Here is a 17,135-nt window from a genome sequence, read left to right as displayed (position 1 = left end):
TCCTATTGTGTATTTAAACATGAAGGAACATTTTACTTTATCTAAAATAAATAGATAGGAATAAAAGTGCTGGTAATCAGCTTTCAAAGCTACCTGAGGGGTTGGGCAGCTACCGAACAGTGATAATGTAGTTTATTAACTTCATCATATTGTTTTTAATAACAAATAACAAATGAAATTTACAGGCTCTTTTGTGTTGTTGTTGTTTAAGCAAGAAGGGTACAATTACAGAAAGGCTACCTTGCGTTAAACATTTAGTTGTGATGCTTGGCTCTGAATTTGTTCAGACATGTAATTTAAAGAAAAAAGACACTGGATTGAAATATATGCCAAATTTCCATGGGATATTGGTGGCTTGGTTCCCTTAGGTTCCTTTGAAACCTCTGTACAAGTTGCATCTAAGCTGTATTTCTATAAGTAAAGACGTTTGGGTCCTTATCGTTTCTACTGTTTCAACTATTCATTCAAGCTAACAGGTTTGTGCAAGTGGGTGTGTTTAAGGCATACCATTTTTTTTGCACCCAGAAGCAAACAGGAAAGCAGTGTAGCTAGCAGCAAACATAGCTGCCTTTAATTCTTCAGCTAGAACATCCAGATACCCAGTACCACTGGGTTGGCATGGGGGATTCTTTGGCATAAATTCAAAACAAAGCTCCACTTCCATACCGGTTCTTCAGTGAGATTTATTACTCTGACACAGTGCCTTTGCCTTACCTATGTAAATATTTACTTAAGGCAGAAGTTCAGCTATCTTCAGTATAAAAAGGTTTCAGCCCTTTATCTCTCAAGACCCATAGAGAACTGTCAAATAGATATTTAGGCCGTGGCTTCACAAATGCAGAAGCACATGCAGAACTGAATCTTTATGGTGTGTCTTAGCTTACAGTTTTTACCCGGAATCTACTCCTTGCCAACAATTTGTTGTACTTAACATGTTTATAAAGGCTGGTTTGGACCAACTCCAAATATTTGTTTCAGGATACAAATATTTGATTTTGGAAAGAACAAGGTATTCTAAAGCAAACATTTAGGGAGTGTCTACAGCCATAACTGCTTTACCTTGCCTGAGCTGATGGGCAGTGAATTAAATCAAGTGTAGAAAAACAAGCCAACAGTTTACATACGAGTGTTCATGGGTCTTGTTTTTAGTGTTTTGATAGCCTCATGAGGTCCCCTGGGCAACCACCTGCATTATATCACCTTCCAAATATGCGTGGAAGGAGAAAATAATGCATTTTTCAGTTGTTCTGATTTTGGGGGAAAAATAAAATAGGAAAAAGTTGGAAAACACTTTTTTAATGCTTATTAAGATACAGATCTGAAGCTGTATTAGCCAGTCAGTTCTTGAATTTACCAGCATTTTGTTTGATCTCTAATATACGTGCTTTACAGACCTCTTTTGGCCATTAAGTTTCGAACAGGAAAAAGAACCTAGAGCTCGAAACAGTTAATGCAGAACTCTGCTCTGAAGCAGTGCGGGCTGAGCCAGGCAGACAATAGGAAGGAAATCCCACCCTCCCCGAGCGCTGGGCAGCAGCATGTTTCCTCATAGGCAGTGAGAAATGTTTGTTAAAACAAACGCTGGGTTGGGGCTGTCTCCAGCCCCCCCTCCCCAGGCCGAGGATTGGCTGCCAAGGCAGGCGAGAGGCGAGGAGGGGCCGGGGGAAAATTCAGGCATTTCCTCCGTCTTCGGCCTTGAAGGTCCCTGGAAACACGAACAAACGTGGAGCTGGGTGTCTGCAGCAAGATGAGTACGTCTCAGGCTGAAGTCGTTCAGTTTGCGAATGAGCTTACTGATCAAAACCCAGCAGCTCATGATGTAATTGTAAGGGTTCCAGACATCTGTTTTCTTACTTGGTTGTGGAAGAAGAAAATGCACCACAAATGCAGTGTTAGAAAGCAAACACGATAAAGTTGCTTCGTTTTGGACAGAAAGTGCATACAATAGAAGTGCATCAGGCTGCACGTGTGCTTTAAGCTTTTGCCAGTCTTGCTGTGCTCGCCAAGTCTATAATAAAATATGTTGTTATCCATGTTTCACATGGAAGCAGTTTGGAGGGCAGGAGAAGCTGTTTAAAGAAGGAGCACTCTGTTGCCAGAATGCGTAGCATCCAGACCAAGAATGTAATTTGCTGCCTTGAGTTAAAGGTGTGTTTGAACAGGTTCGAGGAAACGTGATCCATTGCAGGTTGGATCTAAACAAGCCACTCGATGTGGGAAGTCCCCAAGCTGAAAGCAGCTGGAGGCTGGGACACTAGCAGGCATAAACACCATGCAGGTCTGGCTGGCACTGTGTCCCCACAGTGCCCTGTTTGCCCACTACACCTCCTGGACATGAGGAAACTTCTGCTGCCTACTCTTTCCTTTTAAATAATACTACTCCTTCCCAGGAGACTGTATTGCTCTGAATTCCAGCACTAGTTAATGCTGTCACATATGCACTCTTTTATTCTTACCATGCTGTTTTGCCATGCTCTTGGTTCAGAAGTACAACATATACGAGTATGGATGGTTCCAGATACCGGACTCAGGACAAGGAAAGCATCATTTGAATGCTGCACTTGGTACTGCCTTTGCTAGGCTAATGAATGAGTCCAGCCTTTTCCACTGGGACTTTCCACCATCCATCTCACTGATCCAAACCTACCCACTTAGGAGCTCAAGTCTGTATCTGGCTTTGTAGGAGGGGTTGGTGCCGACACACTTCAGTGTGTGCTCAGCTCCCAGCCATGCTGAAAGAAAAACAACTTTAATGTATTTCCTGAGAGGCGACTCTTCTGTGTTGTGATCGGAAAAGTATTAATGCAACGAACTGATGTGAATTTTTCATCAGAACAAAGCTTAGCAACATGGTTTTCTTTCTGGGAAAAATCTCAGCAATGTACTTAATTTAGGAAGTTGAGGGGAAGGGAACAAAACGGTAATAAAAACAGAATACGGAAATCCACCAAGCTGAGATCAGAGGATGGGAGTCTTATAAGGAGAAACTTGTGCTGTTCCTTTTCTTCCCCAGGCATCAAAAAGAAAATAGCTGGCTGTGGCACAGGGCTGAGGAACCTCAACATCTGCTTTTGCTGAAGCTGTCCAAGGAAGGAATGCATGCTACCCCAAGGTGTGTCTTGGCAGAATAGGGTATGTTGAGGGATAAAGTGGCACCTACAGCAGACAGGATCCTCCCTTTTCAGCTTCCTTCTGGCTTTGCTCATGCAGTCTGGCAAACCAGTGCTAGCTAGACTCAACTCTCAGAGGAACTTGATAAGGGATTCTGTGACTTGGTGGGAAGAATGTAAATTAAAAATGGGAGGGAAAGTACAGGCAAAAAATAATAATAATAATAATTCTGGGGGAGTCAGAACTGAGGGTATTTGTTGATGACAAGACACTGAGGAGTGCTGGACCTTTGGCCGGACCCTCTGTGTCTGGTCTTTTGTTGGTATGAGCATTTTATGGGTATTATAGCTGATGATAACTCAGAAAAGACTGCCAAGGATGGATGCAGATGGAGATAAAACGTGCTTTTTTTCTTCGCTGTGTTCTCTCCTTAGATTTCCATGTGCAGCAGGGAGTAGGGGTTTATCCTTAAAAGTTTACCTGTGAGTAAACTGCCATATGTTTATGACATATGACACGACACGTGTTTATGCCAGCATTATGTTTCATGAAAACTGTATGCCTGATTCAGCATACAGTCTGCCAAAGGAAACTTAGCTCAATATTTTTTTCACTAGTTCAAAACAACATTGTGAGATTGTGCCAGCTTCATATTTTGTGTCATCTGGCTATTGTAATTTAGATTCAGGAGCAAGTGCTGTAAAATGAGAGATGAAAAAAATCATTAATGTATACCTCCACATGGCATGCTGAATTCCTCTCACACAGGTCTGTCTAGTCTTAGTGTCATATCTAAAATGATTTATTTCTTTGCAATACAAGTACACAGAATTCAGATTTGTTGTTGGATTGAAAAGGAGTCAAATGGGGTCTATTGTTATTTTTTATGAGGATGCAATGACTGGAGATACAACATTTGCCAGGAAAAAAAAAAACAGCTGTTTGTATGAGGAAATAAACGGTATATTTTGTTACTGAAAATAATTATAAATTAGAGTTTTTATGCAAAGAGACATTATGAATATCACAATTGCAGGGAAATTTTAATTACATTATGCATCACATTAAATGCCAGCATAACTAATAATAGGAAAAGATTATATTCTGTGTAAATGGGATTTCTCATTCCCAGACAGTGGAAAAGCATGGGTAAAGGAGCTATCACAGCACGCATTAGGGGCATTCAGAGACTTCCAAGTGCCTTCGCACTGAGTGAGTTCATGACAAGCCAGACTTGATTGGGTTTGGTCCAGCAGTGGCTTTGAGCTAATTATTGCAGAGTTACTTTGTCCCTACCCTGTGCTTCAAAGCCTTCTGTGTTCAAAGTTGGCTTGTTAGTCGACTCAGAGCTGGACCCAAGCTGGTTCATGCTTTCATGTGGCACTTCGCTGGGACTAACAAGCCTTCCCTGTAAACAGAATTATTTCATGTACGGAGCGGAGACATCCAAATGTTTCTGAAAGAGATAATAGGTTATCACTAGTACTGAACTGAAGCTAATAAGCCTTGCTGGACCCAGACTGATGATATGCAGAGCTATCCAGCTGTGGCTCTGTACAGCTTTTTCCCAAGCTCCAATTTCCAGGAGCAGTGTTTTGTGTGGCATTAGCTCCAGTCTTTCATAGTTTATTACACCAATTGTGATGCTACGCGAAAGAGGCAAAATTGATTCTGGAACAGAATCTCAAATCAAACATGTTTCCTGAGCTAAAGATCCCTAGCAGACTGAAGCTGGCCTGGCATGAAGCCATCTTGATGTGCATGCAGCTTTGATGTATCCTGATGTCATCTGCAGCTTGAATAAACCTCATAGATATATCGCTGATTGGCTGTACAGGATAGCCATAATTAATAGCAACATTTGTGTCAGTTTTGAGCCATTATGGTCAAGATGAAAGCTAACGAAGGAACAAAAACACAAAAAACAAAAAACCCTGCATCTGCCATTCTGTGGTTCTGCTCCTTATTTGAAAGCATCTTCTGTTATTCAGAGCTTAAGATAATCCACTGGATAAAATAAATTCATTCTAATCTAGCATCACCTGCTCAAAGCCAATTGTAATATTCAAGTTTAATTTTCCTGTTACTAACAACCTTCTATCACTGGCAGAACTGAAAGAGAACGTTCTGACAGGCAATGAAAGTGGAACTAAAACTGAGGCATTTTGAAAAGATGGCATCTGAGAAGAGCACTGGTAGAAATAGATCATAGTTTGTTTCATCTTATATGTAATGCAGGGTATGTAATAAGTGCAATTTATAAGCAATAGGTAATATATATTTTTCTATATCTCACAGTAGTTGCCCTACATTCAGCAGATGGCGATGAGGTGACTTAAACAATTTCTTATAAAAAGAGGAATTTATTAACATTCTATTAACAATAATGTGTTTTTTGGCATATCTCCTACGTTAACCAGGCATACTATTCAAAAATCATAGCTAGCTATTAGCAGGGTGACTAAAGAACTGTTACCATTGAAACAGGAACCTTGAATATCTCAAATTGATGAGTTTTAGAAGTTCCTTTGAATTTTCCCTATCATGAAAACAGGTATTTAAAAAAAAAATCAGATTTTGATGCGCTGTATTATATGTATGTCATTTGGCAATCTTGATCATTCATTTTGTGTTCTGTACCTGAATTTACTGAGTTTTTCACACTGAGAAATAAACTCACCTATTTTATTTCCTGTATTTCCTGTCTTTTAGCTTCTCTGTACTGCTGCACTACTGATAATTTTGTTTATCTGTTAACATAAAAAGACAGATTTATCCTTTCCATATTATGGTTCTTGTCTGTAGGCCAAAATTCTTTTCATTTCAGTTGTTTATGTGAATGACATAGATGACAACTTTTAGATGACAGTTACTATTACATTCACATAGGAAATAATGTGTTTGAGGGTTTTAGCACAGCATAAAGACATTGGCACAAATACCAGGTACTCCTTCTTCCTCCCATAAGTCTCTAGAGATCTAAGAAATTCTGCTGATGTGTAAGTTAAATGTGTTTCTTTTATTTTTTTCTTGCACTTCATGTAGTTCAGGAATATGCAGACTGTGGCTCAAAATAAGAGTACTGAGTCGAATATATATGTTTCACAGAATCATGGAATTGCAGGGGTTGGAAGGGACCTCATGAGATCACTGAATCCAACCCTCTGTTCTCCTTGGACTATCACAGTTATTTAATATTTCCCTCAGCAAATGTGGATGAATGAAGATTTGGTATCTTTCTAAAAGAACAGGCTATAGCCACCAATCTTGCAAACACTCTTTCATGCTTGTAACTTGAAACGATTAGGTTTCAAGTGAATAAAATACTTGCATCTCTCATTCAAGCTTTTAAACAATTGTATGCAAAACTGTGAACAGAGGAGCATAGCCCAGGTAGAGCATACAAAGCCCAGTGAAGTCTCTGGAAAGGCTCCCATTGAATTCAGTACCCTTCCAATCAGAACTTATAAAGCTTTATTCTGGACCAAACAGGATTTCCAAATCATTGGAATTCCAAATATTTTTTCTTTTGAGTCATTCCCATCTCCTGATTCCTTCCACCATCTCAGAAGAGGAGTATGAAGTTGAAGGCTGAATTAGAAATAAAATCTATTTACTGTACTTGAAGCAGTAAGTCTACAGAAACACAGTTAAGCCATTGATTAAGTTTTAGATAGTTTACATAGATACTGCTGAAAGGCTACGACAATCTGTTGTGTCTAAGGCAAAAGGAGTAGTTAGTTTGGGTTAGTATTTTGATCATACCAACAACTGTGTTTCAATATTAGAAAATAAAATGATCCTAGCCTGAAACCAGCTGACACAGCATGGCTTACATTCAGGTGGCTGAACTCTGTCACCTTCAAAATATGATGTTGTCATCTGAATAGCCCATTGGAAATAGTGTTTGGATTGTACTGACACAGAGGCCTCTTTGGCCTTTCGTTTTTTCTTCAGGAACTATGTTAATTATTTAACAGAATTGGTGACTGTGTGCTAGTGCCTGTGCCTGGACCTTAGCACTTGGTTTATCAGTATATACATGGTTTTTTATTTATACTAGCTGCATGTTCTGATTTATTGTGAGCTCAATTTTAAGTGATTCTACACATTCTTAATTCAGAATAAATTAAGAACCCTGAAATCAAGCAGATTTCCTGTAACCATTACCTTGTTACAGCTAACGTGAGCAAACTACAAAGCAACTACAAGTCTAGCAAGCAATGAGAAGCTGATTTGAATGAAGTAGTAGCAACTACTTCTAAAACAGCTTTTTTTAGCTTGTCAAGACATGTTTAACTTGGCAGGCATGATAATATTTGAATATTTATTTAACCATGCTTATACAGCCTTCCTTCATTAACAGTGAAGATGTTAAATGTATAAAAATAAGCTTTGTAAGTGAGAAAAGCTAATAAAACCCTTCACTCTTTATATCCTGTATTTTAGAAGAATACAATAGGGAAAAAAATGGACAATAAATAATAGTTTCTGTATTAATAGCAACAGCTGTCACCTGCATTTTTTGTCTCTGTTGGATATTAAAAATATCTAAGTAGATTTGATTACACTTTTCTTGAGAACTGTTCTGGAAAGGAAGCAGGTATAACACATCTCATGCAACAAATAATGGATTTTAAACACTGAGGCCACAATTAAATGGAGTTCTTCCTGTGGTCCTATGAAATAGAGAGGAGATAGTGAAACTGTGCTAGTGTTTGCCATATTGGAGCTGTATAAGACACTCAATGCACACTGAAAGATTACAGTTCAGCATGCACGTGGCTTACAGGGGCATATTTGTGAATTTTTAGTTTAAAAACAGAAGAGAGATCATGCTGACTATTTCTGCACGTAGAAATATTATCAGTCTTCTATTCCATAGCATGTTTTTGGAAAACAATGTTTTTGACATAGTCTTAATATTCAGTTAGAAGGCACAAGATGTCTTCATATTACTGAAATTCAAGATAGGGGCAATGGAAAAAAAAGGGACAGATATTGCTCTGCAAGTATATATCCACAAGTCATTTATGTACAAGGAGACTGTGCTTCTTAGATGTCTAAACAGAGGTATAACAATTTAAGTTTCAGGAATCACATAAAACTTTTTGGCCATTAACTGAGATGTCAAATTACTAAGCAGGATGTATGTGCAGAGAGGGACCAAGCAAACTCAAATCACAATGAGTTTTTAAAGTGTTTTCTATTCTCTGATGAGTACCATTTCTAAAAGTTTATCATTTTTAAAGCTTTTTGCAAAATACAGTTAGAGTCCCTGCAATGCCAACATTTTTAAGAGTGACTGACAGTCAAAAGAATGAATCACATATGATTCCTTATGCTTTCCTATTCCCATTGCATTTGTACTGTTGGACCCTCTGTGACACTGCACTCTACAGCACTGAATTCAGAGGGACTTTGAAGCCTCTTTGAAGTTAAGAAAATGTAGCTTGAGTGAGGCCTTCAGAAATCTGCTCCATTTCTTCTGTTTGCATTGAAACCTAGAAAAATCCTGTCATAGTTCTGCAGGTTGTTTTTGTAGGCAGGCATGCAAAAGAGAAATAGGAGCCCATTTTTAATATTTCACAGAAGTGATTTAGCATGTCAGAACAGGAAAGTCCTTTCTTTCCTTCTTGCAAACTCAATAAATCATTGCAGTTCTCTTACGTTCCAAAGTTTGCTGAATTTCTGAGTTGTAAATGAGCTGAGGCCTACTTCTTACCTTCAGAAGCTTTTGTAAATGATTGAATGGATGTGAGAAGCAATAAACCACTCTGTGCTATGATAGAAACCCTATCTGGTTCCAGTGAAACTGTATGGAGAGAGTCCTCCGACTCTCACAGTGGAGAACACAAGGCATATACATCACTTAACCCATGCGGTATGAGAACAGGAGACTGAGTTTTGAAGAAGAAAACATTCAAATGCCCACTTTTGGACATAATACATACTAATTATTTTCTGTCTGCTACAGGATGATGCAGATGAACTTAAAGAGGACCTCAAGGGAAGCAGGAGGGCAGTGGAGGCTCAAACCTTCCCAGCTGGGTGGACATAGCTCAGGAGGGATCCATGTTATGATGTTGTTGCCTTGAGAGTATCAACAGCTTCAAACATTAAAAACATTTGCCTGCAGTGGGGGTCAGTATTTTGTTTTCTAAGATTTATTTCTAATATTTTGCAAATTACCAGAATGTTGGGGTGATCTAAGCCTTTGCACCAAGCACTGTATGTTTTGAAAAATGTAAAATACGTGCCTCACAGGCAAAGATAGAGCACATCTTGCCACGGTAATCTGGTGATTGCTTTCAAACCATTGCTTTCTACTTCATTGCACGTAAATATGATTCTCCAAGCATCTTTGCATGAATTTGACAGGAAGAAAATCACAAGTCTTTCATGCAAGAACAGCTAAAAGCAAACTAGGAAGGAGCATCTTGGAGAAAAAGTACAGATAGGACTCGCTGCCATAGCAATGGACCTTAAAGCCTGGGGTGTTCCTAGTGAGTGCATTCAGCCTGAGATATTCTCCTAACTGGCTCAGAAGTATGAATAGCCATCACTGGGTCTGCATTTGAGACAACTGCATGTTCTAGTGGGACACTGAAAATAGAAACCTGACCTTATTATGCTGTCTGTAAATGGTTGCATACTTTTCTATTACAATTAGTAGTTTTGTTGTTTTTAGATGCTGTGGGTTAACCCCAGCTGAGCCCTACAGAGCTACCACCAATAGGATGGGAAAGAAAGGTAGAAAGTGAGAAAACTCCTGGGCTGAGATAAAGACAACTTAGTAGGTAAAGCAAAACTGCACCTATAGGCAAAGCAATACAAGGAATGCATTGACTTCTTCCCATCAGCAACAGATGTTTAGCCATTTCCAGAAAAACAGGGTCCATTGTGTGTAGCGGTTACTTGGGAAGACAAATACTATCACTCCAAATGTCGCACCCTTCCACCATTTTTCCTCCCCGGTTTTATTGCTGGTCACAGTGTCCCATGGTGTGGGATATCTCCTCGTTATTTATGGTCAGCTGTCCTTGTTCTGTTCCCATCCAGATTTGTGTGCACCCCCAGCTCCTCACTGGCAGAGCAGTGTGAGAAACAGAGAAGTCCTTGGGCTCTATAACTGAAGTCCTTGGCACTCTTCAGTAACAACTAAAACATCCCAATGTTATCAGTGCTATTTTGCATCACAAATCCAAAACATGGTGCTGTACAAGCTACCATGAAAAGTAATTATCTCAGCCAAAGGCAGTACTAGAGATTGTGTTATTATAATTCACCATGCAGCTCAAATCTGTTAGCAAGTGGAGTCTGTAGCACCCTCCTTAAAAGTATTTGCGATAAGGAACAGACACCGGTGACTTCTCTGATCTCCGTGGTGACAACCAGCTTGTTGGCTCCTCCACTTGTGCAGCTGTTTAGTCTGGGACTAATTCGCTAACCAAGGACTATGTGCAAACCTTCTGAAAGCATTCTTTAATAATAATAATAATAAGATCAGCTTTCAGCAACAATACATGTACAAAAGCTGTAATACAATACAAGGGGATGAAGGGAGACTTTAGGAGAAGATGAGGAAGGAGATACTCATTTTGCAGTTACGAAAGCTTTATAATAGAGAAGGACTTCAGAGTCAATATATATCAAAGGTGGGAACAGCAAGTAAAGTTTTAAAGCAGTCTGAGACACTGCTGAATATGTACTCCATCCACTTTAGTAGGCATATCTAAATGTAAATGAGAAGGAAATCAAATCTTGATATGGATTCTGACATCTGCACATGAGGATATACGAGTTTGCTACCTATGAACATATCACTTACTGCTAAAAAAACTAGCTGCACCTTAATTGCATGAGCATCTTTGAGAAGTATGTGTTTTTCCTGCCAAGGAAAACTGCAGTTATGAAAATGAGGTATAAAAATCCATTCACTGTGCGGTTTGAAATGTGTTTCTGATCTCTTGTGGGGATGGTGGTATAGTTTTATCAGATTCCTTTTCCTTTTTTCCTCTTAATGGAAGTTAAAGACTATCTGAAATTTCTTCTCTGGTCTATCGACTATTTATCCTGCAAGCTACTAACAGTGACAGCAGAATTATTTTACTCCGTCTTGAAAATGTGACACGGTTTTCTTCTGTTTCTTCCAGATGCTGAAAATGTCATACCAGCTCAGCAGTTGACAGCGCAGATAGGAGTGAAGTTATCAAGGTCAGCCTGTGTAAAACAGCAGTGATGCTAAGAACGTGAAAGCACTTACTGAATTTCCCAGCGTGGCTTAGACTCACTCAGAATCATCTGAAGCCGTAGATGGGAAAGACGGATGCCCATCTTGTGTTCCAGCATGGCACTCACTTCTGTTTGCTTTGCTGGAACAGCATTACACCTCTTAAGAAAGAATTTAAACCCTCTCAGCAGAGGTTTCCTTCTCCTGCAGCCCACTGTTGTCTGAGTGGAAAACCACATTTTTGAGAGCCCCCATGTTGCAGTGTGAGAATTTGTTTGTATTCCATTGTTTGGAGGGAGAATGAAGATTTATTTGATTGATTTATTTGCAGATGAGGATTGTTTAATTATTTAGGCGTCCATATGCCCAACAATGGGCATATTAATATACTCCAAAGTCATGGGGTTGGTTTTTTTTTGTGTGTGTGTGTTTTATTTTGGTCTTTTGTTATTTAGAAGACTTTAAGAAATAAGAGAAGCAGAGTACAAAAACAGATAAATGATTCACACACAGTGTTTTCCACTTTGAGATAAACATCCGATAACGAACCCAGGCCTAAAGCGTATATGTTGGCAATCAATTCTTCTGCACAGCCAGACATTTATAAATATGGTTTATTTTGATTATGTGCTTTTCAATAAATGTCTGCGTTTTTGTTTATAACTCTTGAGTTGCCAACATGTTTTGCTAAGAATTTGCAGGATGGGGATATATGATAAGAACTACTTTCACAATCTGTTAAACTGACATCTTTTGGAAGAATCATGTGTATTTTCCTCTGAAAAAAAAAAGTATTGTGAAAGGCTGCTTATGACAGAAGGAACCTAAAATCTGCTTTAACCTACTCCCTGCATAGTCAAGTAGTTGAAACAGTTATTTTAATAGCGTAACAGATTTGTAGAGAAGTAACAATGAATTTCAGTAATCTTCTGCTACCTTTGTGCTTAGACAAATGTTACAGTCAGAACAAAGTCTCTCTGGCATTTCATTTCTTTACCTTAGTAGTTGGGTCCATAAAAGCAGGCTTTTTTGTGCTCAGGGGAGACACACCATTTCAGAAGTTTATGGAAAAAAAAAATAATGGGAGTTATTTTGTGTTAAGCAAATTATAAACAAGCAGGAACATGAAACTTTGGCACGCACTAGCAAGTAGGACTCCAAGAAACTTGTCGATTTCTATTCAGAGCAGTCTCTGTAAATATTCTTGGCTTTTCTTTGGCTTCGGCTCACTTTACTACACTGACACTTTACTACAGCTAAGAGTTATGTGTTATTTTATCTCTCCAAAGCCATAAAGGGATTAGGCCCACATTACGATAAATTCTATGAGGATGTATAGAATATACTGTTCTTCCCTGAAGATCTTCCTTGGTTGTCTTCAGGGTTAGAGATAGAAAAGGCAGGGAGAAAAGATTCAATATGTGCATAGAAATAGTTGTTTAGCAACTTCAGTTTTGGATTTTGATGAACTGTATTCAAACTCTTCTTATCATTTCATTATGTTTTTATACAGTCCTTTCCTTTCCAAGTGTTTTTTGGGTACTGTTTTCCTCCTTTACTCTTATGTATCATTACAAAAAACTGAATCCTAACTTTTAGTTTTGCCTTTTTTTTCCGTAAGTAAACTAGATATGATCATGCTTTGTGCGTGTAAGAGAGGCAAAGAGTGGGAAAACGTTACAAGTTGTGTGAAAGTACATGGCAGGATGGGTAGAGGAGCATCTGCAGAACCCTTCATTAGACAAACTGGAACAATATTTTTACAAAAAGCCACAGGAAACAGCTCCACTGTGCAACAAACTGCTTGTGTGTTTGAATAAACCTCTACTCCTCTGACACTTTGTATCGGCATATAAGATGTATTTGTAGTTTCAGTGATCACTCATAGATCTATCTGGATATTCAGAGACACAGCTTCCTACCTGCAGAAAGAAGAGCTGCTGAGTGCTTAATGTTTTTACATACATTTGTACCTTGAAATTCAGAACACTGTTTTCCTTAGCAAACCCCATCCTTCAACAAGAGATTAATCACAAACGAAGGATTAAGAGCATTAGTTGATTATCACCAGGAGTGGCAAAATACCAACCTCATCACATGCAATCCAAATAATTTTAACAGGCATACTGTCATATTGAATTGTGATTGCATACAGGCATATACGTGTTTCACCTTTCTGTGTCACCTTTGATCATTCATTCTGTTCCAACTGCAAACAGTACCATTCCCATTGTCCTACAGAGATAGGAATCTGGAATGAGTATCCTGTGGGCACTTTGTTGAGCTTGCAAGTAGTAACAGCTTCTGAGAAGACACATCTATCCCTACTGTTCTTTACATGTTTGACTGTCCAGACCTCAAAAAATATTGAAAGGTAAGAACAGATTTTATTGGAAAATTACAGATTGTATGTATATATGATATCTGACTTTGCTTAGCTTAGAGGAATTACAACCAGTTTTTCAGTGAAGCTGTTTCAGCATTGCACTTTTGAGAAGCTTTTATTAATCATAAGCCCTTAGGCACATCCTATATGAATTTTTGGCATGAAACAGTGTGCATTCAGCTACACTCCTGCAATTCAGCTGAGTCCTGTATGTAATGTTTTTCTCATCTCACTCTGACATACTTATGTTTATAGAACTGAAAACACAATGGAAGAGCAATAAAACAGAATGTTGATGGAAACAGAGCACAAAAATGTGACATCTTTCTTCCTGAGAAAGTGCAATACCTGGACAATCACAGCAGCTTTGTTATGGTCAGCATATAAAGTGCTTTTGTTTCAAAGAATGTTTGGTAGCTATCAGTTTTTGCTTAGCCTCTGATCAAGGCCAGGCTGGATGGGGCTGTGAGCAACCTGGTCTAGAGGGAGGTGTCCCTGCCTGCAGAAGGGGGGTGTAAACGTGATGATCTTACAGATCATTTCCAATCTAAACCATTCTATGAGGCTATGTTTCTATATCAAGATGTGTACAGTCAGTGTTTTCCTGGTAGATTAGATGGCCTTTTCTTTCCAGTGACTTCAAATAATGGTGCCTTGAGAATTTATTTGCTAAACTTGGGAATCCTCTGAATGTTAAATCCCTTCAGAGTGTCACAAAAGGAACATTTGCTAACTGGAATACCCTTCTAACTGTGCAGTTTAAAAAAAAAAAAAAAAAAAAAAAAGGAGTTATAAAATAATTCAGAAGTTGCTCAGTTTAAAAACTGCTTTGGTTCTCCTTTGGTTCTCCTTTAAATAAACGATACAAATCTTACTGAGCTGAATAGGAACAAAACCAGATTCTTGATTATTTTTCATTTGAGATTTGTCAGCTGTTCTGCTTGTGCAGCACTCTGAACTGCACTCTGCTTGACTTATGCTCAAAGGAGTTAATTTTTCAAATATAAGGAAATACAAAATCCAAGGCTTTCTTTCAAGTCTTAGTCTACATATTCCTAAGGATTTTAAAGCTGTCTTTTTTTAGCAGGTTACATGTATAAATTTGTAAGGCATTTAACATTAAAAAGGTCAGGAGCTGGATATATTTATATGTTGTCTCATAAGAGACAGCTATGCATGTAGAGAAAATAGAGTCATACTGCATTTGTTATTTATAATTTTAGTCTTATGAGTAACTTTTCAGAGGAAGCTCATTATTTCTTTGAAGAAAGGCTCAGCTGGCATTGAAAGTCTGTTGGATATTAGGATTAGGAATGAAATTAAAATAGTGAATCCTCTTATAATAGGGCCAGATCCTCAGAAAGTGTAAATCATAACAGCTCAATCTAAGTAAAGCAAGCTATGGCAATTTATATCAGTTTAGGATTTGACCTTCTCCCCAGAAAATTATTTCTCTGAAGATCATACTTCCTATATTTGTCTTGCTTTGTGCCTGGCAGAGAATTAATTAACACATAATTGCTTTGGTGAACTCCGGATAAAACTTCCCTGTTCAAGAACTCTATTCATTTACTGATTAACTTGCTTCATGGCTGAGTTAGTTCTGCAGGGTCATGCTGTACTAATGACCAGAGCACAGGAACACTGTCAAACCAATGAGAACGAGGTAGGCTTGGCAGCTCTCCAGGTTCTGTTCAATTAATCACTGAAATTTCAGGAGCTTTGGGGACAGAGTTGAAAAGTAAGTGGAAGAGAAAATACATGAAGAATTAGATTTATATCCCAGACGGACGGAGTGGGAGGGAGACCTTACCAGATGAAACTGAAAGAAAGAGGAATTGAGTGGAAATGTGGGGAAATAAATAAATAAATAAATAAATAAATAAATAAAAAACATATAATTTGCTACCAATAATTTTTCACAGGACTGTGATTTTTTGTTTGTTTACCATCATTTGCTTTTGTTCTTTTCCTTCTCTAACATTGCCTGCTCGGGCAGTCCTCCTGCCTGTGTGATTACTTGCAGAGATACAGACCACGCATTTCTCATAGAGAGGTACCAAAGAAACGTATTGTCTCTGTGTTGCTAAATTGCATTAGTATTACTGAGATAATGGGGCATGTGCACGGGAAGAAAAATAGTTGGCTCGAACATGAGAGTAGACCATGTTTTTACAGAATCAGCAGTTCAGTTATTGATTTTTTTTCGAGTAAGGCTTCAGCTAAAACCTTCCAGCAGGTGCTGTAACACAAAGCTTCACAGAGCTTATGGCAGAAGCTGAATTTCAGGAAATCAAATGGAATCTTGCATATTCTATCATCTTAGATTTCTGACTGACCATTTGTAGACCGCTGAGCATGGTTTCATTTGACTTGAACTTGAATTGCAGATAGTGAACATATCACAAATGTCATTTTTTAAAACAACTCTGTCTGCTATTTTATCTGGAAATTCTTTTTTTAAAAGATTTTAGTTTCAGCTACTTGAGGCAACTCAAATGCAATTAAATACTACAGAGAGCTAAACTCCATTTTTAGTGTTCACTTCAATTAGTAGATCAAGTTAAAGCTGTATCTAGGAGTTCATTTTGATCTGCAAACTCATGTCAAGGTTGCAAACTGTCTGGACTCGAGTGTAATTTAACTCGTAACTCAAAGTGAAAACTTAAATCTTGTTCTTGCAAATACAAGAGATTATTGTTGCTGATCTCCATCTGGTCAGTGTTTCCATTTAATTTTGAAAGTGTGAAGTGAAACTAAAATCATTATGTTCGCTTAGTTTTCAGAGTGCTGGTCAAAAGGTTCCACAGCAAAAATCTATAGAGGTAGGTATCGTTAATAAACTGAAATTCAGCACTGGATATCTATAGATATCTATAAAAGCAGTAACTTGCAATTGCTTTTTGAGTTAAGAACAATTTTGATCTTTTTTTTAGATGAGGATCATAGTATGGCAACAGTTTTAACTTAATCATAATGGCAGGTGAAAGGAAGAGAGGAGTGGAGAGGAGAACTGTATCTGGAGCTGATTTTTTCAAGATATTTGTTATTTGGTAAAATCTAAACCTCTTATTCAAGAGACAATTAATTCACAGTACTGCACAGGTGGACTCTCATAGTCTGCATTTAATGGCAGAATATTTCTGCAGGAATTTCTAAATAGCTTCTCTGTGAGCCAGTTGCTAAGGTTTAAATACTGTCAAATGAAATCTTAAAATATTCATAGTACACTCAAGAGAAAGAGCAGATTCTTCAACTATTTATCTTCTTCAAGTTCTTTCTTCCCAAGGGATGAGAAAAAGATGCTCACTTAACCCTTTCTCACCCACAGGAAGCAGAGTTCTCTATTAAGAAGTACAAGTCTTAAGTAGATTTTTAACCTCCCTACTGAGGCAGTTAACACAC

The 17,135-nt window shown here is 38.2% G+C and overlaps 1 long non-coding RNA gene across 2 annotated transcripts; it reads left to right on the top strand.

Moving 5' to 3' along the window:
- The first annotated feature begins 209 nt into the window (after positions 1–209).
- LOC107308877 lies at positions 210–14,201 on the top strand. 2 transcript variants are annotated; one of them, XR_004306374.1, is made up of 4 exons: positions 210–1,751; positions 3,014–3,112; positions 9,089–9,255; positions 11,268–14,201. It is a non-coding gene; the product is annotated as an uncharacterized LOC107308877 (long non-coding RNA). The 2 variants fall into 2 exon arrangements; XR_001552967.2 differs by having other exon boundaries at positions 210–3,112.
- The last annotated feature ends 2,934 nt before the right edge of the window (positions 14,202–17,135 follow it).

Source organism: Coturnix japonica, chromosome 2, assembly GCF_001577835.2.
Source record: "Coturnix japonica isolate 7356 chromosome 2, Coturnix japonica 2.1, whole genome shotgun sequence".
Classification (NCBI taxonomy): domain Eukaryota; kingdom Metazoa; phylum Chordata; class Aves; order Galliformes; family Phasianidae; genus Coturnix; species Coturnix japonica.
This window is presented reverse-complemented; position numbering and strand designations above follow the sequence as displayed.